Source organism: Coturnix japonica, chromosome 1, assembly GCF_054131305.1.
Source record: "Coturnix japonica strain WE chromosome 1, WE-NBRP24, whole genome shotgun sequence".
In the NCBI taxonomy this organism is placed as follows: domain Eukaryota; kingdom Metazoa; phylum Chordata; class Aves; order Galliformes; family Phasianidae; genus Coturnix; species Coturnix japonica.
In genome coordinates, this window is record NC_140663.1 from 152,247,098 (window position 1) to 152,271,850 (window position 24,753).

General features: G+C 40.1%; 1 protein-coding gene across 12 annotated transcripts in view; it reads right to left on the bottom strand.

Moving 5' to 3' along the window:
- The window catches only part of ENOX1 (ecto-NOX disulfide-thiol exchanger 1), a 365,975-nt gene that overhangs the window by 222,448 nt on the left and 118,774 nt on the right, over positions 1 to 24,753 (bottom strand). For 3 of the 12 annotated variants that reach the window (XM_085554470.1, XM_085554453.1, XM_085554458.1), the window contains exon 4: positions 627 to 716. The exons of the other annotated variants lie outside the window; for them this stretch is intronic. The gene's annotated coding sequence lies outside the window, so the exon portion shown is untranslated. The remainder of the gene's footprint in view (positions 1 to 626; positions 717 to 24,753) is intronic. 12 annotated transcript variants of the gene reach the window in all.

The following is a 24,753-nucleotide window of genomic DNA, read 5'->3' on the forward strand; positions in this document are numbered from 1 at the left end:
CTGTTCACAGATAAATGACAAAGAAATGGGGCCAACCTAATAAATTATTTCTTCCCTGCATATAATTCACCCTATACTACCGTGTCCTCAAGCAAATATCCCATTGCTTTCAGTCCACAGAACAGCTGTTGAACTGCCTCCTGGCTGTTTGCAGGAAGTTTGTTTAAATGAGGAGCGAGAAATAAGAATAAATTTCAAAACAAGAGGCAAAAACTGTAAGTACTCTGCTCTTTAAAAAATCCTGAGCTCATTTTAATAAACTACAATAAATCACTTTTTCTTTGCTTGATGAATCTCCAATTCATGAAGTGCCCCATTTAGCATTATTATTAAAACAGACTTCATGGCTTTTAATTGGTTTCCTTATCAGCCCCAGAAAAAAAAAATCATTTTTTTAATAAACTGGGAATGGACTAACTCATTTTGCTAATTTCAGATCCATGCTGTGTAGAGTAGAACTCAGAGGCAATTTGGCTTCTTCCAGCCTAGGAGGGAGACATAAGAGAAGGAAAAATAAATGCAAAACGGGGGAAAAAAAAGAAAAGAAAAGAAAAAAAAAGAAAAAAAGAAAAAAAAAAATGAAGAAGGAGAAGACAAAGAAGGAGCTATAAGAAAATGATTCTTACCAAAAATACAAACTGTATTTTGAGGACAAAGGTATGCCAAGTTCTTCATCCAGAAGAATGTCTTGGAGACGTGGTTTTGTGGTTGGGTTCCTAAAAGATGCAAGACCACAAACTGAGCTTGGGCTGTGTGGGCAGCTCCTCAGTTGGAAACACAGATGAAACCCCATGGAGGTGGAGCAGCAGAGGCCGGGAAGATTTACTATTGTTCTCCTCCTTCTCTCCTCTGCCTTGCACCATCTGCTCAGCAGAAGCTGTCTGCATACCCTGATGTGCTGAAGGGTCAGGAGGGTCATTTGAGCAGATTGGGGTGCTTCTGGGCAGGGAGGATGCTTTACTGTTTTTACTTGGGTCAAATTCACCTTTCCTGTCTGTGCTCTGCCACAGGGGAAAATGCAGCCAGAGGTAAATACACTGGCCAGATGCCACTGGATTCTTTCTGGAGATTGAGAGCTTGGCGCTCACCATCTCTGGTTGTGTGCCTTCAATCCCACACTTGCTTTCAGCACACTGGGGAAAAGCTGGTCAGCAGAACCACAGGGATACAGGCTTTCCTAAGCCTTACCTCTTGTTATTCAAGGCTATCAGCAGGATGTGTGCCTGCACTCACGCTCAGGCTCTGTGCAATCAGCTGCACAATGGCCAATCCCTGCTTTCAAAGTCTCACTGATTGACACATTATCTGGGCCCAAGGCTCCAGGATTTTGCTGGGAAAGAGGACTGCTGTGGGGAACACAGCTTGCTGTATGTCATTTTTAAAAGCCACTAGAAGTGCCAGAACACAGCAGTGTGTCTGGGCTCCAAGCAAGCTGTGAGCAGACCCTGAATGTATCAGGTGTACCAGCTGCAATCCTGCAAATCTGGACTCTTAGGACACCCCCTGTATTGCCCAAGCACGATGATAAATGGCTTTTTCTGCAGCAATTATCCTTGACCTTTTCATTCATTCAGAAAATAGCATCAAGGTATAACAGGTTTCTAAACAAGCAGGAAGGTTCCCACTCCACCTGCCTTCTTCCCTGCACTGCAGGGTTTTAATGCACCTACATGGGACTAGATGGCCTTTATCAACTGTTAGATGGTTCTTGTTAATGTAGTTAGTTTTACCCATTAATTTCAAGTCTTTTTTGGAAAGTAAGGCATAAAGGCTTCACTCCTCCTTGTGTATTCAACCAGCTAAAGACCAAAGACCACAGAGTTCCTTGGGCATTAAGGAAATGTGTGATGCTTCGACTGGGTTTTGCAGTTTCTTTTTATGAGGCTTGGCTTTTAATGCTTACAATCACCTTCAGCTTTGAAATCAGTGCATGGCTGGGGAAACAAACACTATTGCCCCTACTCAGAGCAGCTGACTTGAGCTCACCTTCTTTCAAGAGAAGCCAGCTTTTCTGGGAAGTCAGATTCCTGCTCTTACAGTGAAACTTTGAGGAGAGGTGGGATAGAGGGGGAGGAGGTGTATAGAGCTATTTCTGTTCCTCAGAGGTGACCTACATCTGCTTCCTCTTCCAACTCTGGTCTCTGCACTAAATAAAGAAGCACAAGCCATTCAGCATGGAGCAGGTACCGGGCTGCCTTACAGCGAGCAATGGGGAGGACTCACACAGTGCTGGTGTTTGAGGTGCAAACACACGGACTGACCATATCAAGCCCTGACAGAGGACAGGCAAGGAAACAGTGTGATTTTAAGCTAGTTTGGCACTCATTTCCAACAGACACCCATTAATCCCTCCGACCATTTCAGAACAGAGGTAGTACATGGCTCCCAGGTGGACTGGGAATACTACCCTCTATCTAGGGGCTTTACCCAATATTTCCATCCTTCTCTGTTTAAAAAAATAAAAACTAAAATTAAACCCAACCAAAGCATCAAAAAGTAGTACAATAAACATTCATTTCACCAGAGAAGAAGAGCAAATAAATTACAGCAAATAAATTAATCCAGTTACCAAAGTGTGTGCATGTGCAGGCCATGTACATACACTTGCTTTTCCTAGCTTGTTCAGACTCAAAGCTAAATGAAATGGCATAGGACAAGGTTAACAGAATGAAATTAAATTTTTCCCTGACATGTAAAACTGCCAGAGTTTTCAAGACAAATAATCCCAGTTGGTGACATCTGACTCTCATACGTGGAATGATATATTGCAAAGAATTCATCAGACTTCATCCTGCGTTTGGTTTGGGATTTATTTTTATTTTTTTTCCTTTTAAGACTTAGGGCAAAACCAAATGCTGCTGAGTCTTAGTTTTAAAAAATGAAAATGTCAAGGTTGAGAGTGAAGGCTGTGTCTGATACCGAAGTTCCAGAGCTAGAGGGCAAAGAAGAAATGTAAAAAGAAATGTAGAAAAATACCTGGAAGCAGAAGCCCCTGGCACCTTCCTCCCACCCCAGTGGAGTGGGGTGGAGTGGGAAGGCAGGGGTGGTCTCTGCTTTCAAAGCAGAAAGCCCTGCATCGGATACCTGTGGATTTTGTTATAATCCATTTATGCGATCGGCTGAACTTGCACAGTTCAGTGATTAGGAATAGCTTTAATTGCCTGCTTCTTACAGGACAAACACTTTCCTAAGAGTTAATGAGAAAACCTATTTAGTCGCTATTTCTTGGCCTCTATCTACTATTCACCAACATGCACCTGTAACAGAGAAACATGTCATGGATAAAGAAACGGACAGTCAAGGGATGCAGTTACCCTCTCACATTGCAGGGAATGTTCCTACACAAGACGCTAACATGTGGCTAAGCAGTAATACAGAACGTGTACTGCAGCACCCACAGTGGACTGAAACATGCAGCCTGAAAAACTTTCTGTTAGTAGGACTCTGGTAAGCAACGTGAAATCATAAAACTGGTTCATCCAACGTAGTAGCCTTAAAACCAGATGACATCTGTGATCACACCCTCCCTTGCAAACATCTTCTCCCCAGGTCATCAACAAATGCTACAAGTGTCACAGCAGATTAATTCAAGTCTAAATGTCAAGGGTGACATTTCTTGCACTGCTGCATCCCCGCACTCCTTCTGATTTTGTCTACTTGTTCACTTTGAGAGGTACTGGAGCACAAGCTCTACCAAGGCTCCCTAGAAACTGCACTTGAAGTAGTAAGGTTAAAGCAAAGTTTTCAGGCTTCTGTGAAAAATAATTCATGGTAGATGAACTGAAGAATTTCTAAATGGGGGCTGGTGATTGTCCCCATGAGTAATCCACTATTCTGTCTTTCCGAAGCTTCTACCTTCATAAAAATCTTCCTATTCACCAAGTGTGTCACATACGTGCCAAAGGATGTAAACCAGACCCATTCCTGTGCTGTCGCAAGTTAAAAAGGAGTTTTAACCCCATAGCTGTATTTATGACTTGCTCTAAGGTAGCACTGTTCCTTAACAGGTGCAGCTTTTCCCACTCAGAGGACTGCAAATCCCTGCCCTTCAGCAGCATGGTGGTTAACTACAGTAAGCATCTACTGGGACAGCATGCCTGCGTTGTACCCTATTGCTTCTCCCTGCCTCCCAGTCTCATGTGATCGTATTTTCCACCTTTGGTAATATTTTTTAGTTGATCTTATTGTTTGCCTTGGGGAGGTGATGTTTGGGTTTTTCTTTTTTTCATTTCCTGTACAAATTCTGTTTTCTTCTAGAATTTTTTTTTAACATCTCCTTCCCCATCCCCCCCCCCCCCCACACTTTTATTCAGTATTTACCAGGGCAGTGCCTTTGACTTTTGCATCAGGAGAAAGAAAGGGAAGCTGAAATGAGATCTGAGAAACTGCCAAGCCATAGATGTTGGAAACTGCAACCATTCATGTGCACACAGGCAAAAGAGCCCAAAGGAAAAAAAATAATACATATAAAGGAACAATTTCTTACAGCTTTAGAAGCATTTCTTCCCCCCAAAGAATCAAGAGATCACAAGCAAAGGAGAAGTGAAATCCAGTGGCAGCCACACCTGAACCCTAATGGACCATCTGAGAATAGATAACCCACATCAAAGCACTGAGTCTGCATTTCTGCTGATGGCTGAGCTGTCAGGAGAAAACCTTCTGCAGGCTAAGATGCACCCCAAGCCCTGACTGCTCTGTGGATGTACCTTTTGCAGATTCCTTCCAATTATCGTCTCTCAGGCGCACCTCTCACTCTCAGCCCTACTTTTAAATTCTTATCTAGGATCTCATCAGCTCATGTCTCAATTACTGCAACATCCTTTTTCTGTCCACTGACAAATTTAGTCCCGTCCTGATGGTATACTGATCCACAAGGCTGCTGCAGAGATCATTCCCGAGTCTCACACTTCACTGCCGTTTTGTTCATCTTGAAACTCCTTTTCCTGTTATATCAAACAAACAACCAGTCTTCACTTTCAAGGACTCTTCCACCTTATTCAGCCTCAAAAGGTCAGCTCACACATTTGAATAGTCCACAGTGCTTGTGTCCACCTGCCAATATTTCAGCGATGTGTCTTTGTCTCTTTATTCATGAGATAGCCTTTGCAAAAGTGTAATATTTCTTTATTGCAACCCTTCAAAACTCTTCAGAAGTAACTTCTGGCCAAAAGAAATCTCAGAAATGGTCATGCTGCAGGTGGGTTCAAGTGGCTGTTTGTGGCATCCTTCTCCTAAGGATAATTACACAAGGAAGGAGATACCATGCCATAAGAAACTTCCAGAAACATCAGATGAAGCCTCTGCCCAAAGTAACAAAGAAAAAGTTAAGGTTGTGTGTCACAAAATTTAGTCTAAAATCAGCTCCTTTCACGTCTTTCATGTGGATTCCAACTTTTCCTTCCCTATGTAGCACTTGCCAGAATCATTTCTTTGTCTATGACAGACACCCTGCAACAATGCAGCAGACAACTTCCAACAGGTCTCTGATGAATTGTCACACAAGAACCTAATAAAGAATCTAATAAGCCATGGCTGACTGAAGCATAGTGTCATAGATGAAAAATGGCCATGAGACAGAATAGAAGAATCATATTTAATCACTAGCTTCCACCTTGGGGGGTAAAAAAAGGAAGAAAAAAAAAAAAACAAAAAAAAAAAAACAAAAAAAAAAAAAAAAAAGAAAGAAAAGAGTTCACAGTTCTTTGAGATTTCCTTTTGTCTTATGGCATTCCATAAATACACTACAGAACTGGAAAGCATGTGTGTGATGAGGACTGTAAGATAATGAAAGCTGCTGGGAAGTTATTTTTATCACCTGAGAGGTTTCTGAGAGACTTTAGAAAGACCTAAACTAAGCTAACACAATAAAAAAAGAAACATCACTGCTAGTAAACACCAAGTAATACATACTGGAGGACACTGTGGAAGTGCCAGCACATATTACATAGCTCAGCATTGAGTGTGTCAGCTTTCAGACCAGGAAAAGTGCTTGTTCTCTCTGTACAGACTTGATGAGACCACATCTAGAATGATGTGACCAGTTTTTTGCCTCCCAGTACAAGGAAAGAGACTGAAAAGCTGGAGGGAGACCAGTGGAGACAATAAGCCTGTGCAAATGGCACATAAACAGAGGTGGATTAGACTAAGGGTGAAGCCAGACCCCTATTTGAGTATGCAGTGAAAGGAAAAGTCAGCAGTGATAAGTTGTGGCACTGGGAAGCCCAACTGGATTCATAACATTTCCTCTCTGATGAGAGCACTGCAGCAGAGACCAGAGGGGCTTTGGTGTTGCCACAGTTAGACAGTTTCAACATTCAACAGGACACAGCCCTAAGGGACCTCAATTAACTTAGAGGTTGGCCCTGCTTTGAGTGAGCACTGGGCTACATCTCTCAAGAATTCCCTTCCACATCAATTAATCCATGAGTTTTTGAGATTAGAAAAGGACTCTTAGAGCCACTACACACAGTCAATATAGATTTCTGGTCATACAGAAATAAGACAAAAATATTCAAAAATGGTTTAGATGGGTAAGTCCAAAGTATCCAACTTGTTATGCGTCCAGTGTATCCATCTGCATCCCATTCTGACTGCCTAGTGCAAGAGACATGGATTTACATCCAAAGGACCAAGTGACTGGAGCGTCGTTGATTTAAGGAGAGGAAGAGAAAAATGGGATTGTTCATCTTGGACAAGAGAAAGCTCAGGAGTATCGTCTGTGATTCTATGATTCTACTTTACCCACATGGATAAATGTCTGAAGCAGGTAAAGAAAATGGAGTCTGACTCTTTTCAAGCAGTACCCAGGAACAGGAAAAGAGGCAGTGAATACAGACTGAAATACAGGAAAATTCATCCCTACTTAAGAAGATTTTATTTATTTTATTTTATTTTATTTTATTTTATTTTATTTTATTTTATTTTATTTTATTTTATTTTATTTTATTTTATTTTATTTTATTTTAATCTTTTTACTGCCGGTGTGATTGAACATCGGCACAGGCTGTCTGGAGTGGTTGTGGGATCTCCATCCTTGGAGATCTTCAAAACTTGATAGGACATGGCCCTGATCAGTCCACCCTGGGTAACTGCTTTGATCAGTGCAGTTGGACCAGCTGATCTCCAGAGATGAGTGCCTTCAACGTTTCTGTGATTTTGAGATTCTATACATATTAGACAACAAGACTGAAGATTATATGATTACAGGAAGTTTTGCAATAGAAATATACAAAACCTCATGTTTCTTAGCAATAGTGTGGACTCTTATGAGAAGTTTTCACATTCCTTTCTTACTCACTTTGCCCTTTTTCACCAATCACATTTATGGTCAACACAGAACAGAAGGACTTCCAGATTTTGTGTAAGTACCTGTGATTCTACAAAAATTCCTTCTTTTCTTTCCCTCTCCAGATAACAGTGTGAGGTTCAGCCTGGAAGGACAGACATCTTGACTCCAGAGAATTTTCCCATCAACAGGATTCCCAAAAATATGGACAACCTAACAATAGAGAAATGTTTACGGCCCAATTCTTCTCTTTACAGCCATGTAACTTTCTCCTCCCCCTTTCTGTTGCAGCAAGTGTTCACATGGCAAAACAGCACTCAGAGAAAAAAAAATGTAAGTTTAAGTAAACATATAGCTGCAAATTCAAGGTCAGAAGAGTGTTCCCAGCCACCTCTCCGTCCTCTCACAAAGTATTTCATGCACCAGGAAAAAATCACAGCAAGATTGCACATGCCTGAGTGAGTAGATGATGATAGGAAATGTTTGCTTATCTTCTGCTTTACAGCAACACACATTACAAATTGTCTGGCAGCTACTCACTCATTCACCCCCTCTGTAAATAACTACTCAATACAATCTGATAGAACCATGTGAGTCACCAAAGTCTCACTGTGATTTCCTTCATGTGAGTGCCAGGATGGAAAGTCTCAAGGACAAACTGCATGCACACGGGGACAGGCTGGTGGGTCCTCCTGAAAGTGTTTCACCCAAGTATAAATTGTCAGATTTCTTAATGCATACACTTCATAATTATTATGATGTCCCCCTAGGTGACTGATTTGTCAGCACTGCTGACAAGGAAACCAGGTTCCAGGAACACGGAGAGGTCAGGACCACACAGTAGGAGGATGTGTGGCTTCTCTCTTAAACCTTGGCTTTGCTCCAGACCTGACAGAGCATCTCGCCCAATCCCTGGGAATGCTGACACCCAGGAGACCGCAAGAGAAACCCGTGGCTCTTTGCTGGCTCTCAGACAGAGCAGTCATTTGTCCCAAAGCCGAGAGCCTGGAGCAGTCTCTAGCGTATTTGGTTGTATTAGAGAATGTGTTAATTACAGTAATAATGCAACTAATATGGCTTAGAGAAGAGAGTCTCAAATGGTGCTTACAATTTCCTGCTTTTCCTTTGTATGCTGCCTAAACAGGCAGTTGATTAGAAATCAGCAGACATTTAGGTATTTATGTATTTAATTTTTGTTAAGTGGCCATTTACATTTCATGTGTCTGCAGGTTTTTTTTTCCCTCTCTTGCACAGATCCATTTTCTCTACCTGGAAAAAGAGGAGAAGGTAATTTGACACCTGCAATTTTCTGTGTTTACTGCAGCTTTTCAGATTGTGTCACAATTATACATATTTTCTAATTATGAAATCAAAATTTGAGAGAAAGTCCCTTGTGATAGGATACAAAAACAGCTCTGTGCCCTAGAAGTTTTCTCTCTGTTGCTCTTAAATACAATAATAGAGCTGTTCCCTCTTTCCTAAATCGTTGTCCTGTTCTGCAGACCTGCATGTAACATCCACTGCCTCTTCTGCCCATGAACCTCGCCCCAAAGAAACAATTCTTTTGGTCATGTTTTTCTCTCTTTTTCACACGCATCTACTTTTTGACATAGCCAGAGGAGAAGACAGTTATTACAGCCCTTGCAGGGAGAAAGCAATCGTGTATGCAGTCACTGCAAGTAAACACAATGCCCCACTGCAGTAGACCAAGAAGGAATAAGAACAGATCTCATTTGAGGAAATTAAACATTGCCATCATGATCTCTTAGGCTTCCTCAGCTGAGACAGGACTTGGAAAGCATGCACTTGACACAATGTTTTTTGGTAGTTGAAAGGGTAAGAACTGACAAGAAACTACAGTAGTTGAGAATTAATGCCCGTGCAGTGCCAGGGTGTGAAGAGATGCTAAGAATGAGAAAAAGAGCAATTCAGACTCTCAGGAGAGGATAACTCCCTGAGCAGAACAATATATTTCTTAACCACTGACACCCATTGACCTCCTTCCTTTTAGCCTATAAATCTTGCCAACCATCCTGACCCATAGAGACCTTTGGTGGAAATACAGTAATTTAATTCAGACGTAATCCATTCTTTAATGATAGTGCATGCAGGAAAATCCAACATGAGCTTGCCTGTACATGTAATCAGTACATCAGAAGAATAAAACAATTAATTTCTTTCTGACCAGTTTGAGGAGATAAATGTTTGTTTAATACAAATCAAAATGGCCCTTTTTTGTTGTTTTATTTTGTTCCTTCTTTGAGCCCAAATGACAACATATGATTACTGCTGAGCAAGAGGCAGTATTTGTGTCCCAGAAATGCCTGCTAAACCAAAAGAATTTGCAGTGGGGTGAAATCACCCATTTCATTTGTTGAAGATTTTTGTGAGAAAGCAGCAACGATTACCCTTCCCACAATAAGAGCAGATAGTCTGGAGCTCTGGGAGCTCAAAGGAAACCATGGGAAAATAAGCACTGATGTCTGCAACCTGCCATCTGCCATCACACATCTCCAGTGAGCACCTCTGCACAAATTTGCTGGAGCTCCCAGGACAGCATTTGCTTGCAGGTTGTGAGCAGAAAGTCCACGATGGATTAGATGGATCTTCCCACAGTGGAAATTACGTGGCAGCTGCTATTTTTCCCATTTCCTTTTCCTTTCCTTTGAGGAAAACATCTGTTTCTTGCTAATTCTGAGTTGAATGCAGCTCCAAGCTGGCCAAGAGGACTGGGTGGCTGTGGTTATGTGAACAGCACAAGACCTTTAACTTCACAGGACAGTGCAGACAATATCCTTCTGGAGCCTGGTGAATAGCCCGGAGAACGTTTGCCAAAACTGATACCAATGAGAATTTTCTCTGACAAGAAACTCATCCCTCGTACTGACCATCTCTAAAAGTGACCTTTAAAGACGAAGAGAGAAAACAGTGTCTTTGGGAGTGCCTCCTCTTCATCTCACATGAATCTTATATTTCTTCCAGAAAAAAAAAGAAAAGAGGAAAAAGAAAAAAAACCCAACCATATTGGTAATATAAAGCAGTATGTCAGGCATCCATGTCACACATTTCAGAGATTCTGGAATTGGTGTGCATGACAGGCAGGGGATGAGAGAGAAAATGATTTTAAAGGCAGCACATTGTTTCAGAAAACAATCTATTAGCATAAGGCACATGTGAATGCGAAATGACTCAGAGAGAGCCACATGTGGAAAGCCCAACCACAAGTGAAATGCAAAGAAATATCTCCTAGCCATTTGGGGCAGCAGTTGACAGGTAAGATTTCCTGTAACAGGGATGACAACATTGACCTTTAGAAAATTATCACCAGATAGCACAGAAAAGCTTTCCTCTGTTTATCCTTGGGGGACTAGGAGCTGCACACAGACAGGATGCCAAAAACAAGAAAAAAACCCTGAGGTTTTTTCAAGTGTCCTGAGGACCTATGTACACCCTGAGATGATCAGCTTTGAAATAAAGCTTCAGCAACACACGAATAACACTCATGAAATGTCCTGATTATTACAAACAGCAGCACTCTGCAGAGCCCTGCCTACAGAAAGGGCTCCATTAATTCATGTTAATGGAGTCACCTCTCTCCAGAGGTGATTTTTGGGCAGGCTGACAAATTAAAGGGGAGATTTGTCCCCTGACACCAGGAACCTCTGCTGCCTGCACACACACACAGAAACCAGGAGAGGAGCATCCTGAAATTACAACCAGTGGCAACCTCTTTTAACAATAGGCAGGCAGGCATATGGGTTTCAGGAGAAATTATATTAATTACTTGTATGGATTCCGCTTTACAGACGAATTAACAATTCCATTTTGTGCTGTCTGTAGCTCTAGCAATCTTCGCAGCCATTAAAACAAGCAGTGAAGCAACATCAGCTGAGCATCTCATTTTAGCAGAGAATGATGAAGTCCTGACGCAGACAAGGATAGCACAAAGGACTGTTGGCATCTGGCTACCTGAATACTGAAAGGAATAAAGTTCTGAAAAGTATTCTCATTAATCTGCTTTGCTCCTTTTCTTTGTAGGTATCTTCTGAAGAGTAAGAACTCCTTTTCCTTTTTTTTTTCCACCCTCCTTGTGATGAGCGGCTTGTCTAAACCTGCCCTTTACAGCAGCATGGCAGGAACTAGTTGCTATGTGCGCTGGTACCAGTGACCCCTTGTGGAAGCAGATTATCTTCTCTTGGTTCATAAATCTACCTGTCAACCCTACCTGGAGAGCGGACAACTCATCAGTATGGATTACCGAAACCACTTGCTGCAGAAATAAAGCTACAGCAAGATAGATTAAAAAATAAAACAAAGATCCCCCTTGGGATGTGACAAATCCTTTACCCCAAGCACAGAAAAGAATACAACCTTGAAATGGGGAAAAGTGATCTGCAGAACCAGATGCTGAGAAGAGAAATGCAGGGAAATGGCAAAGGAACTTCAGCAGTGATTCTTGATCCAATCTGGTTCAGAGCACAGATTTACTTTATGGCTCATATTTATCACAGCCAACAATGCTGAAACTGTACATTTCAAGGTTGCATCTATATTTCAATTCACAGATCCCTGTGGTTAGGGGATTTAAAATTCTGCCATAAAAATCTTGGTCAATGTGACCATGGGCCAAGGGTGCTTTCCTCCCGCTAATGCAATAATGTAACATTTTGCTCATGGCAATGATGACTTATGGGTGGACCCAATAAATACATACATACAAACATACATACATAAATTCTGAGAGAGAGAAGACAGACAGACCTCAGGCAAGATTTTTTAAAAAAGGCCAAAAAAATACCCAAAAAGTAAAAAATATCTGGTTTCTAATGCAATCTACCAATTTGAAACTGCTCACTCAAATGTTAGTAAAGAAACCACTTTGATCCATGCTATGGAGCAGTACCTGGCCACAGAAGTTTTTATGTAAGCTAGAAGCACCTTTATTCTATCACATTGTTTTCTGTTCCTGAACACCACGCTTTTCAAATTATAGCTCATTACACATAGCTCTGTAGTCTTCTGATGGAGAAATTCACCTAGTCCTATTTGGCTAGAAGGACAATGGCCAATAAAAGATGCAACTCTCCAGGAAGGATAAAAGATTTATGAAGAAAAATGGTTGGTCTGGGTTTGCAGTCTGGGCACATTCATCTGGCTTTTTCTGTCCACCTCAAACAGTTGTCATTTCCCATTTCTGCAGTACATGTGCAGAGACATAAAAATGAAATTTTATTGTATTAATTAACCAATTTAACAGTTAAATATATAACTCCAGGGCTGTATGTGCTAAGTCAGCACAAGTCTACCGTCTTTCATAGGCTTGTCAACTTACCTCAGCCAACATTACCTCCTGTGACACTACAGACAATCTCAAGTTTCCTGACCTTTTCAGTCTGTGTGATAATGTTAACATAAACTTAAAGGAACTGTCATTTCTCTTTGTGAAAACCCCCTTTCTCTTCAGATCACAGGATTCCAAACCATAGGGAAAAGAAGGCAGATTTCTCAGTTGCCTGTACGAAAACGATGTCTGAGGCCATTCTGATGTATGTGGGGGCATCCTCTACTATAACCAAAAGAAAATATTTGGTTCCAAAGGCAGATCAATTGCAAGTTATGCTTAATAGAACTAAACTTCAAATAAATATTATTAACGCTTAGACTGTTCTCCTTATATATGGTGTCACTGTTCATGACTCTTCAGGAGCTTCCTAACACCAGCAGTCTCATACCCTCTATTTGGAGAACAGTAAACTTTATTTGCTTCAATTTAGAGAACAGGAATACACCAAGAGGTTAAATGAATGAACACGTCAAAACCACAGATACTAAAAAATGCAACCAAATGCTGCTGAGCTTCACCAGCTCATGTTTAACATGTTATCTGTATCTCCAGAAAAGTGCTAAAAACACCTACTCCTGGATGACAGGAGTCTCAAATGATTGGTGATCATGCAGGGAGAGGGGACATAAATATATCTCATAGGGTAACAATCAGCCTTACATCAGTGGCTGTGTTACCAGCCCAATGCGTCTTCTTGCCCCAGAGCAAAAATAAACTAAAATATTTTACTGTTTCACTGAGGAATCAGCTACCCCAAACTCATTTACTGAGTTTTAAATGACTCATTTATTGGGGCATCAGAGTGCACACAGATCATATCTCGCCCTGTAAACATGCTTGTAGAAATGTATTCTGTAATGGTAGCTGTTTGTCATCATACCAATGCAGATGCTGCCTTGTAGGTTGTTTCTTTTTTTAAAAAAATTAAACTTCATAGAAGCAGCTCCCTTAGTATAATTTAATCACCTTCATTTAATCTAATTTTTCAGCTATTGACCTTAAATTCAGATCAACCTCCAAACAAAAGGCCTCTAACAGAGATGTTTGTACTGCATCTTACACATAGGAAAAAACACATAAGCCAACAATGGCAAAACAGAGCTCAGTGGGATGTCCTTGCTTTGAAAATTTCATCCCTGATGTGCACTGATGCACTTTTATCTACAGTCATCTTTTTTAAGGGATCCAATCTTAAAAAGCCTTCCTCTTGCAAGCAGCTTGACTAGTTCATTGGAAAAGCCCATGAATATAAAGATGTCTTATGAGCAGAGGCTAGAGGATAGGGCATTTATATACTATGAGCACAGTCTATAGGCACAGATGTACACATCTGATTTACCTCACCTCCTACACTAATGCTAGTTGTGTCATACAGCCAGATAAATGAGGGAAATGATATGCACACATAGCCTATCTGAAGCCCAGATTTCCTCCTGCTGGATACCATTCTGGACAACCCTACTCTCACCTGGACCAGGAACAACCCTGCAATGTGAAAAGGACAACCTGTGAAGGAAGGCACAGCACTCCCTGAACAAGGCAATCAGAAATCAGCTCCACCTGGGAACGCTGAGCATCCTTCCTGAGAACCAAGCATCAGATATGAGGGACAGCACGTAATGCACTAAAGCCAGCTCCGGCAGCCCTCTGGCCAAATGTGCTATGTACTGCCTAAAAGCTTTCATGGCTGCCTGAGTCCATTTAAAATAAAAGAAGTCAGCATAACAACCGCTTTTTCCTTTCCAAGGGAGACCAAGTAATCTCTCAGGTCAATTCTGAATGACGGAGAACAATCTCATTTCACCTGAATGCATGCTGCACCTCCAGAATTCCCTGTGGTTCTCTCCCCATTACTTACAGCATATAAAAAGGGCAATTTAACTGAAGGAGTTTATATTTGGGACTTTTTTTTCAGTGCCATTTCTAGAAAATAGCAGATGTTGGTTAATGATCTTTAGGCATTAGATCATAAACCACACTCATTTCAAACACCGCAATCTCAGTGATTATTTGTATATCATTAAGCAAAGTCCTCAGAGCAAGCTCAGTATACCTCCTTATTGTTTCATTTGAATATGAGAGTATCAGGTCACTTTTTATTTAGCATTTTTTAAATTCAGAGGATACAGATGACGATTTTCCCTTCCCTTCATTGCCTTTCTCCAGCAAAGCAATATATAAGCACGGTGACATAACCAAGTGCAGCATTTCTCCAGATTCACAGCAACCTGACACAGAGCAGATGACAGATGTCCACACTGAGACACTGGACAAGCATTAAAACTGGATCTTACAAGTTTCCTTCTTCACAGAGCCACACAGCGTGCTGGTCTCTGTGAGCTGAATGATTTCCCTTAAACCCCAGAAATAGAATCTGATTGTTCAGTTGAAAGGGAAAATGGATGGGCTGGAGTTGTGCTAGCATGAGTGTACCCCAAGGGGACTGGTCACACCATGACGGCACATCAGGCACACCTGGGGCTGCCCACTAGCTAACCATCCTTCCACACTTGCTGCAAACACTTTGCAGCTGGGTTGGGCTAGCAGGGAGCAGAGGCAGGCAGGGAGATGCTGTAACTCACACAGACCCCCAGCCAGCAGGAGCAAGGAAGCAGAACTGCCTCCCGAGGGGAAAATGTCTGCTCTAACCACTGCTGGTTTAACTCCATTTAATAACATAGTAATTGTTTGTGCTTTCAAATGCGTAGGATGTATATATATGCAATATATATGGAGATAGGAAGTCTTACCTATATTTATATGCCTGAATTTATATCCATACATATCTATACATGCATATGCATTTATTATTGCTAACATACATAATAGTACACATTAAATATCACAATACACATACAAAGTGAGATCTTATCTCAACATTAATGCAGATTCATTTTTATCTAGCTAGCTGTTGGAAACATTATCTAGGCCTCAGATTCATTAGAACCACACTTAAAAAAATAATAATTACATAATATATGCTGGGAAATGCCTAGATACGTGACAGATAAATTAGTTTCATTTGAACACATGTGGCGTATGAAAGAAAGTAATTCAATAAACGCTGTGGCTCTCATCCTGCAAAAGCATATGTGAGTCCCAGGGAGATCAGTTGTAATAACTCAAATTATTCATGGGCAAAAGTGTTTGCAGATCAAGGCTATATATACGATTTGGTTGTTACATTATGCTAATTTTGAATCTACTATTTCACCATAAAATCTGACAAGGCAGAGTCATTTATGAGACATAAATACAGAGAATTGAATTGTAGAGAGCTCTCTACATACATAACAAGATCAATTATTAATTAACATTTGGGGATGAAGATGCGTTGCCTAAGTGGAATTATTTCAGGGCATCTATTAACAGTGCTGACCATGGGATGGAGTCGTTTCTGTCTGCTCTCCGTTGGCATCTGTGACATCCACCCTACCTCCTGGATAGAGCTGTGCCCTGGGTAGTGCATGGCACACCACCCTCTGCAGTGCTTTGTGAAAGGAGCTTCAAGGAGTCTTGCTGTCCAAGCCTTGCTCTCATGGCACCAAACACAACGTGCCACTTCCACCTCATTCACACTAGACTTCTATGTCCCTCTTTAAGGATTGTTCTGACCCCTTCTTCCCACAGAACCATGGTAGATGGAACAAGGCAAGCCCGTGCATCTTGTAGGCCTCATTAAGGTAAGGGTATCATCTCACCCCTTGACAGCTACTACATTTCAGGTGGAGAATTACCTTTCTGCCTGTCAGGTTCTGTGCTGACGTAGTTTGCAGAATGCTGCTGGTCTTCATGAACCTATACAGATTTAAAACCATGAAGGAGCCACCTTACATACTCAGAGCAGCTCATTAGAGTTGTTGAGCAGAACAGCTGAAAAGAGTGAGCAGAGGTGCACTTCTGCTTGGCTAACTTAGATAATCTAAGAAAACCAGATCCAATCTAAACATGTTATCTAGGCTTTCTCAGCAGTTTCTTTTCCACCTTGAAGACTTTCTGAGGGTACTTCCCACATATCACATCATCATGGGTTAATCTCACTGATACATTGCACATCTCCCTCTGCGCTAGTCACACCTAGTGCCTTCACTGGTAACAGCAGGAAACACTTTTGGGGTGCAATCTGATTTATTTTGCATGTCTATTTGGAGTTAAGATAATTCCTGCCCTAAAAATGCCTGCTTCTCTCCATGCAGTGTGACTAGCTCTCAGTGTGAATGACAGAAGTCATCTCATTATTGTGACAGCTTCATTAGCAGCAGTTCTTACTATGAGCAAAATAAAACACAAGTATCAAATGTTAACTAATAATAAATTCTGAACAGACTAATACTTGAAAAACTAGAGATAAATATCATAATCCAAGCCAGCATTCATACTCCCTTCTTCTGTGCTTTCTGGACAGGATTTCCAGGGAATGTTGTTGCACATGAGATATTTCTGAACAGAACCCAATTTGCTCTGTATCATTTCATCAACAAAATTCACTCTTGAACATTTTTCAGAGGGATTTAAAAAAAAAAAAAAAAAAAAAAAAAAAAGACAACCATTTCTGAGAATATTTCCCTCCACAGGCAAAGTCTCTCTGATCTCTAAATATTTAAAATATTTAGAAATCTGCTAAAACCACAAAAGCATAAAATTTAGTTACCTCTACTAATTTGTTTTTAGTTTTGTAACTCTAGAACACTGATCTATGGAAACCTCAACCTTATCTGAATCTAGACAGTAGAGATAGTGACTAAGCAACACTTCAAAGTGCTGAGGCCCTCAATCTTAAGAAGAATTTCCTTTAAACTAGCATTAAATAAATGATACAGTTTTTACATACCCCAGTGTGAGAAACTATGCCTGACTCATAGGAATGGAAATGAAGATAGAATGAACTAAAGGATGCTGATTTCAGTAATGCTGCATTCATAACATTAAGCACCCATTTGGAAACATGGGGTGATCTGGTCTGCAGACAGTCAAAGCATCTCTATTTCCATTTGGGTTCATTTTGGTGAAAAAAAACCCATGTCCCTTAAAAAAAAAAAAAAAAGCCATCTTTTTCTTTATTCTTTCATGCACCTGTCCTTTATTCTCTTCCAGATTTTGTGGCTACCATAAGAATAATGCACTTTTTAAGGTGAATAGTAAAAACTACAAAAGGAACTAGCTCCAGATGTGCTAAAAAATCAATGCCTTCACCACCACCTCATAGACATTAGCATTAGAAAGCTTTCTCAAGAAAGAGGGAGTTAAGGTAGATGAAGGAGAACACATTGGAAAAGACCAATAAAAAGTAAGCATAAATGCCATTAATAAATCACAGGCACAGCATATAACTCCATGGAGTAATTCCCCAAAAGACACTCCTAATCAATAAGATATACATAACTCTTCTGAATTTGCTAATCTGTTTTTGACCCGTATGGAGCCACTCCTTAATTTCTATGCGCTGTCCAATGACTCTTCATATTATGCAAAGTACACAATTTGGACATGTTGACTTCTCTAATTAGTCTATAAATACCTGACTTTTACCCACAGCTTTGATAAGTGTGATAATTGTTGGGGAAAAGCCAAAGCATTTATGGTCAATCAGATGATGAGAAAAGGAATATGGCCCTCTCAGTGAGTAAAATGTAAGGCATTATGTGGAAAGGCAAAGGCTATTAGTGGGATCAATATTTCTCCTAGTACCTTAATAAATCATTATATCAAAGAACAGTTGCAGGTTGAAGAAAACCTCATTCTAGCAACAAGGATGCTTCCAAATCAGCAAATAAAACATCATTTAAATTACAAAGACCTAATTGGTGTACAAAGGCAAATGGCAAGCATAGAATACAGCCCTGTGATGTTAGGCATGTAAGCAATTTGAATCATTAGCAAAGGAAGAAAAGGAAAAAGACAAAGAAACAGCTACACTAAGAGCTACATGGGCATAATTTGCAAATTGGTAAATATGCATGAACCCGCCACACTGTAACTGACTGATGACACCATGGTTGGTGTAGATATCATGGTGACTGAAGCAGAAGAAGAAGACCTGGAAAACAGAATGGCCTTTAGTGTCTTTGCTATTGTACTGACAGTAATTCATTTGCTGTTATTTGCAATGAGGTCTCTTCCTCCTCTTCTTTTTAGCTAGCTGTAGTGTTATTAAAACAATAATAATAATCATAATAATAAAGGTAAATATTTGAATAAATAACAGCAAGAACATGGAAATATTCTGGAGTCTGTTTTAAAGCAGGAGAACTTACATTCTCAGCAGACACTGCGTCTCACTGCTTACTCAACACAGCTATCACCAGTAGCCATAAGGCCACAAAGCTAAGAGGGAAGAAACTCTAAGTAGGGTTAACTGGAGTTCAGTCCAAGCAAGGGGGTACTATGGTCACGTACATGTCCCACACAGCAGGTAACCCTCCCAGTGTACATATATAGCTGTGAAAAAATAAGGGATGGGAACCAATTTTTTACAGTGTAGCCACCCTACATGTTTGGAACACAGTGTATTACCATTTTCAGAAATACCAACTCACAGCATTTTAGATTTATAGTATTACCTGTCAATATAATAGAGAAATGACAAAATTTGTAGGAGACAGTCACCAGAGTAACAACTGCAAGATTCCACTAGGGGCAAATGTAATATCCTATTGTAACCAGTATTCCAGTTTATTCTCTCATTTGAATAGTCTAGAGTTAGCTTTTTACTGCACTCATTATAGTAAAGGAAATACTTCTCAGCTGTTTAGTCCCTATTTGTGATCTCTGTCACAGCCTCGGAAGCTTGCTCCTAATTTATTCAGTGGCAACAATTGCATTGAGGATGTCAGAACAGGAACTCTTTGGTTCTTTAGTTCATATTTCATACACTTCTAATTTCATACAGCTGACTCTTTAGAAGGTCAACTGTCATCTAGCTGGAAAGCTGACACCTTGAGAAAGTAAACAATGCGGCAAAGGAGTGGAGAAGGAGCATCCTGTTGCTATGAGATAACTCCTCACTTTAAGCTGGCAGAGATGCTACCCGCCTGTCAACATTCTTAGCTAAGGCAGAATTTTGGCCATATGGCAATTGACCTTATGGGGTGCTGGCCATATGCGTTTCCACCATATGTCTGGATCTTTGAGTTAAACGCGTACATAAAAATGAACAATGTCCAAATGTTCCACGCTCTAAACTCTCTGTATGGATGTATTTATTTTCTCAAATGGTAATTTATTCCAAAAAGTAAAGCAGATCAGCCTCCCCATAAGTTATGGATCGAATCAGTTCGTTGGCTGATCCTTCTGTTGTAGAAAACATATCAATCCTGCTTTACAGAGCATAACATGCCAATTTTAGCAGTAAAGAAACCTGTAGTTTATATACTTAACTGCCTGTAGGTCTCCCAAGGGTTTTTGCTATTTTCCTGCAAAGATTACGTTTTCTTCCCCTCATCCAATGCCCACTAGCACACATCAACACTTGTCTGCTAGTATCCCCAGATCTAGTTTAAAAAGCAATTGAAAATGCCATTTTTTTTCCTTGAATCCCAAAGTGTTACTTTTGCTTGGCATCTAACAGCTTTGTAGACTGTAAACCAGTTGGGACAGGGACTACTCCCGTTTGTTTATGCATTCAATGGACTAAAGGAATTATCAACTTTATTAGTCAAATTGTAAGCAGCAGATGGGATCATTGTGAGTGTGACCCAAACTTTAGTGATCATGTCCAGTGTGACCACAAGGGGAAGGCTAATAATGTAAGTGCGCCCTTTCAATTCCATTATCATAAACATCTTTTATTTCGTAATAAGTAAAAAAGATGCACTGACTCTCCAAACAAATAACCAAGAGCTTTTGGGATGCTAGTAAACACATTCAGGTTTTTCTTATTCTACTCAGCCTGAACAATTAATTAACAGCCTCCTTATTTGTCATTAATTTTGGTTGCCATAGTAGCTTCTTTAAATGGTTTCTAACAAACAAGAAAGATATATCTCTCTCACTTTGAATTGATCAGAAAACGAATGATTTCACATTCATTTTTATTCCACCATGACAGTAAAGCATAGTGAATCATATCAACAGGGAGAATCCTTCTGAGAAGGATAAAGTGTCACTTTAAACCCACAGTAATCCTAAAAAGCAGACCCGGAGATTAAAAGGGAAGGGCCACTTTGGTGCCAACACAAATACTGGCTCCAAAGGGAATATTTTAAAAAATGACAACACTATTAACAGTACATATAAGAAAGTTCATAGATTTTTTTAACTTAAGTCAAATTTTCTGTCTTACAAATACTTCCATGCCCTGTTATTTTGTTGTTGTTATTGGTTTTGGGATTTATTTTCTTTTTTTGGATGGGGGGGGGGGGGGGGTTGCACAAAATTTACAGCTGGTGAGAGTTGAAGGAGGAGAAACATTGTAAAAGAATCTCCTAAATAACAGAAATTAAATGAATTATGTGAAACAGGAAATTTTCATCCACTCCAGGTTCCTTGGATCAGCAGCTCACAAGGGAGATAGGAAGGGGGGCTACACATCTGCAAACAAAATGCAGAAGTTCTGGCCATCATCATATGCAAAGTTTTTCAATGTGTTTAGAGAAGTACAGGCTGCAACCTGCAAATTGGATCAATATGTTTCTCAACTGATAAATTCTAGGAGAGAGATAACAGTCCCATTATTGGAAAGGATTGTTGTTGCCTTTCTTCTAGAGGACAAGGTGACAGATTCTCTTAAAGCAATCACTGCTCTGCTTCTTCACAAAATCATACTCAGAAAATCACTCATTTCAAAGACTGTCCCATCTACAATGTACATCAGTTGAAGTGGAAACCAAAGAAAAGCTAAAGCACAGAAACAGAGCCAAATTATTCAGATTTCCTTGATTAAGAAGCAATTTAGATCTTTTAGGTCTTTCTGGGATCAAATGGTTTTACTCTTTTTCCCACACTTGAGAGAGCTAATGGGCAGTATTTGGGCATTTCCTATACAAGCTAAGCAATCTGAACATAGAAGTGACAATGCAATCATAAAAATAGAGTTACCACAAATACAGAACAATACCAAGAACAAGTAAAATTCTGAAGTATTTTTTCCCCCACATTTTATACATTCACTTTCTTACTGCTCAGTCTGGGGCTAATAGGATAATTTCTCTGCTGGGACATGGAACTATCGTACCTAAAGAATATCAAAACACAGTGTACAAGCAAAGAACAGGTGTAACTTCTGTTCTTAGTGGCTTTCAAATGAACATCTTTCTGCCCATTTATTGCACTTTCAGTGGCAGAGCTGGGGCAGTAGTGGGCTGAGACAGAACATGTAAGAAGGAGCTGGGAAAGTGAGGTGAGAGCTTTTGGGGACATGGGACATCAGACCATGAATGAAACTTCTCCACTGATTACAGAGCAGTTTCTTTGTAGGTATTTGTGGTGCACTATTGTGCCTTTCCTGAGCAAATGCAAGATTGCTCTGCACAAGGCTGGAGATGACTGGAAGCCACATAAACTTACTGTCAGTAGTGAGGTCAAGTTAACTGCACTGACTCAGAGCTAATAAACACTGCCAATCATGACAATTCATTAGTTTATATTCAGCACTGTATTAACCATGCTTCTGTTGTCTTGGAAGATGGGCAGAGGGAACTTTTGTCTACCAGCCATGGGTTTATGGACTCTGCTGACTACGTGAATCCTTACAAAATGAAGCATAAACTAATCGTTTAAAACCTGGAGAGAAATTTTGCAGAAAGCACTACAGAAGGAAGACTTGGAGAGTAAGAGATGAACTCTCCAGCATTGAAGGGGTGTTATCCTGGAGGGATTATAGAAAAATCACAGGCTCAGATGCTCCATGGACCACTGGTTCTCTCTGTGCATTCAAGTTCATTGGGCTCAGATAGTGCATTTGATTGATTTCATTCAGGTGTGACTGACAGGAGAACCTGACAGCAACTGGTCTGCAGAGCTGCAGACAGGATTTCCAAGAGACTACTGAATTGCTCACAAAAGGAAGAAGAAGAAAAAAATAAATATTTGATACTACATTTCGATGCTGAACACACTGTATCTTCAACCAGGTACTGCATAATCACAGAATCATTAAGGTTGGAAAGGTCACTAAGACCAACCAATCATCTCTCAACAATCATCTCTGCTTTTTTTACCACACAAAATGAGGAAAAAAAATGCATGATGAGGTGAGAATGAAATATAAGAACACTTTGGATGTTTTCAATTGAGTGAAACGAACAAAAAAATATGAAATGAACTAAATAATTGAATTGGTGGCCTTCAAACATTAAAAGAAAAGCATTTTGATGAAATTAAGCCCACATGACTTGTCAGTTTTAAGAACAAGTTGCCATGTTTCAGATTCATCCCTCTGCTGCATTTAACATGTAAACTTCCCTTTCAACATCTCTAGTCCCTCTGAATCTTTTTTTCTTTATTCTCTTTGGTCGTAATTCCTTGTTATTAATTGGATCAAGTCAGATTTACACTGAGCTGTACGAATAGTGACATCTGCGTGTTATCTGTCAAGTGCTGCTATAACTGTCTTCAATTGCTCTTGTACAGCTAGTGCCTCTGTGGAATCCCATGCTATGAAAATTGTATGCCATCTTTCAGAGTCCTTCATCTGGTCTATGTAACACTGCAATGTATTTCTGGAAAGGGAAAGAAGTAGAAGTAGAAAAGCTTCCTAAGAAAAGCACTATTAGTGATTGTTAGAATACCACTATTAGAACTAGCAAGAAGAAAAAGGTGGTTTCCTAATCAGTTGATGGAAAAGCTATTGAAAAGACCAGCTGTGATCAGAAAGCCAGCACAGTTAACACTGGAGACAAAGGAGGAGAGATTTGTGTTATAGGAGGGAAAAGTAGGTTAGAGATCACAGAGATAAATTAAAACTTTTCAAATTGTCTAGGCCTTATGAACTTCACCCTTGAATATGTAGATGACAGGTTGAGAAAATCCTAGAGCTGCTGGTTATTACCTTTGGGAGGGGACAGAAAACAGTCAAGGCAGCAAACAATGAACAGGAAATAACCAAACAGGTTTAGTCCTGCTAAGAAGGATCTGAAGTTACCCAATGGATCTCAAGCTTAACCGGGATAACTTTTATGTATTTATGAATGTTAGATTAGAAATACAGAGGAGAGTGTTATCTACAACACACGCAAGGGAATTCTGCTTTGTTACTTCACTTTAGAAAGACTTCACCAACAAATGTTATGTGTAGTATTGGAAGCCACATTTAAGGAAGGAGCTATTTGACACTGAGTAACTTTATAAACTATGCCAAAAAATGGAAGGAGCGAAATGTTGCTGAGGTAAGTATGACAAAAGACTTTGAAAATGCTAAGAGTGACTGCAAAGAAGAAGGGAATAATAGGAATAAACCATCCATGTTCACTGAAGATGTGACAGAAATAACTTGCAGGTTAAGAAATTTAAAAAAACAATTTTTGAATGGCAGGGAAAATTAGGCCTTAAAATGAACTGCCGAACTTTATAGAATCATAACATCATAAAATGGCCTGGGTTGAAAAGGATCACAATGATCATCTAGTTTCAACCCCCCTGCCATGTGCAGAGTCACCAACCACCATATCAGGCTGCCAGAGCCACATCCAGCCTGGCCTTGAATGCTTCCAGGGATGGGGCATCCTCAAACTCTTTGGGCAACATGTTCCAGTTCGTCACCACCCTCTGAGTGAAAAACTTCTAAATATCTAACCTAAGCCTCCCCTGTCTCAGTTTAAAACCATTCCCCTTTATTCTGTCTACTTGGAGATGAATGACGTCTATCAGTGGAGGATCTCAGTCAGCTCTGCTGGGAAGAATGTTAGTACAGCTGATATAGCTGGAAGGCCCTCAAGCTGCTTGCTGATTTTCTAGAATTTGAGGCAATACACTATGGCTAGTTACTTAGAGAATACTTGTCTTGAGTTCTACGCTATTTGGAGCAATAGTATGCATTATTATTTCCTTGGTTAATTTTTAATAATGTTCTGAAAGCTCAAAATTTGAGAGTGGTATGACCCAAGATATTCTTCCAGCTTTTAGCTCTATTTTAGCAAGCTCCACTCATTCATGTAAAGCCTCTTGAACACAATATTCAGTGGTCTTT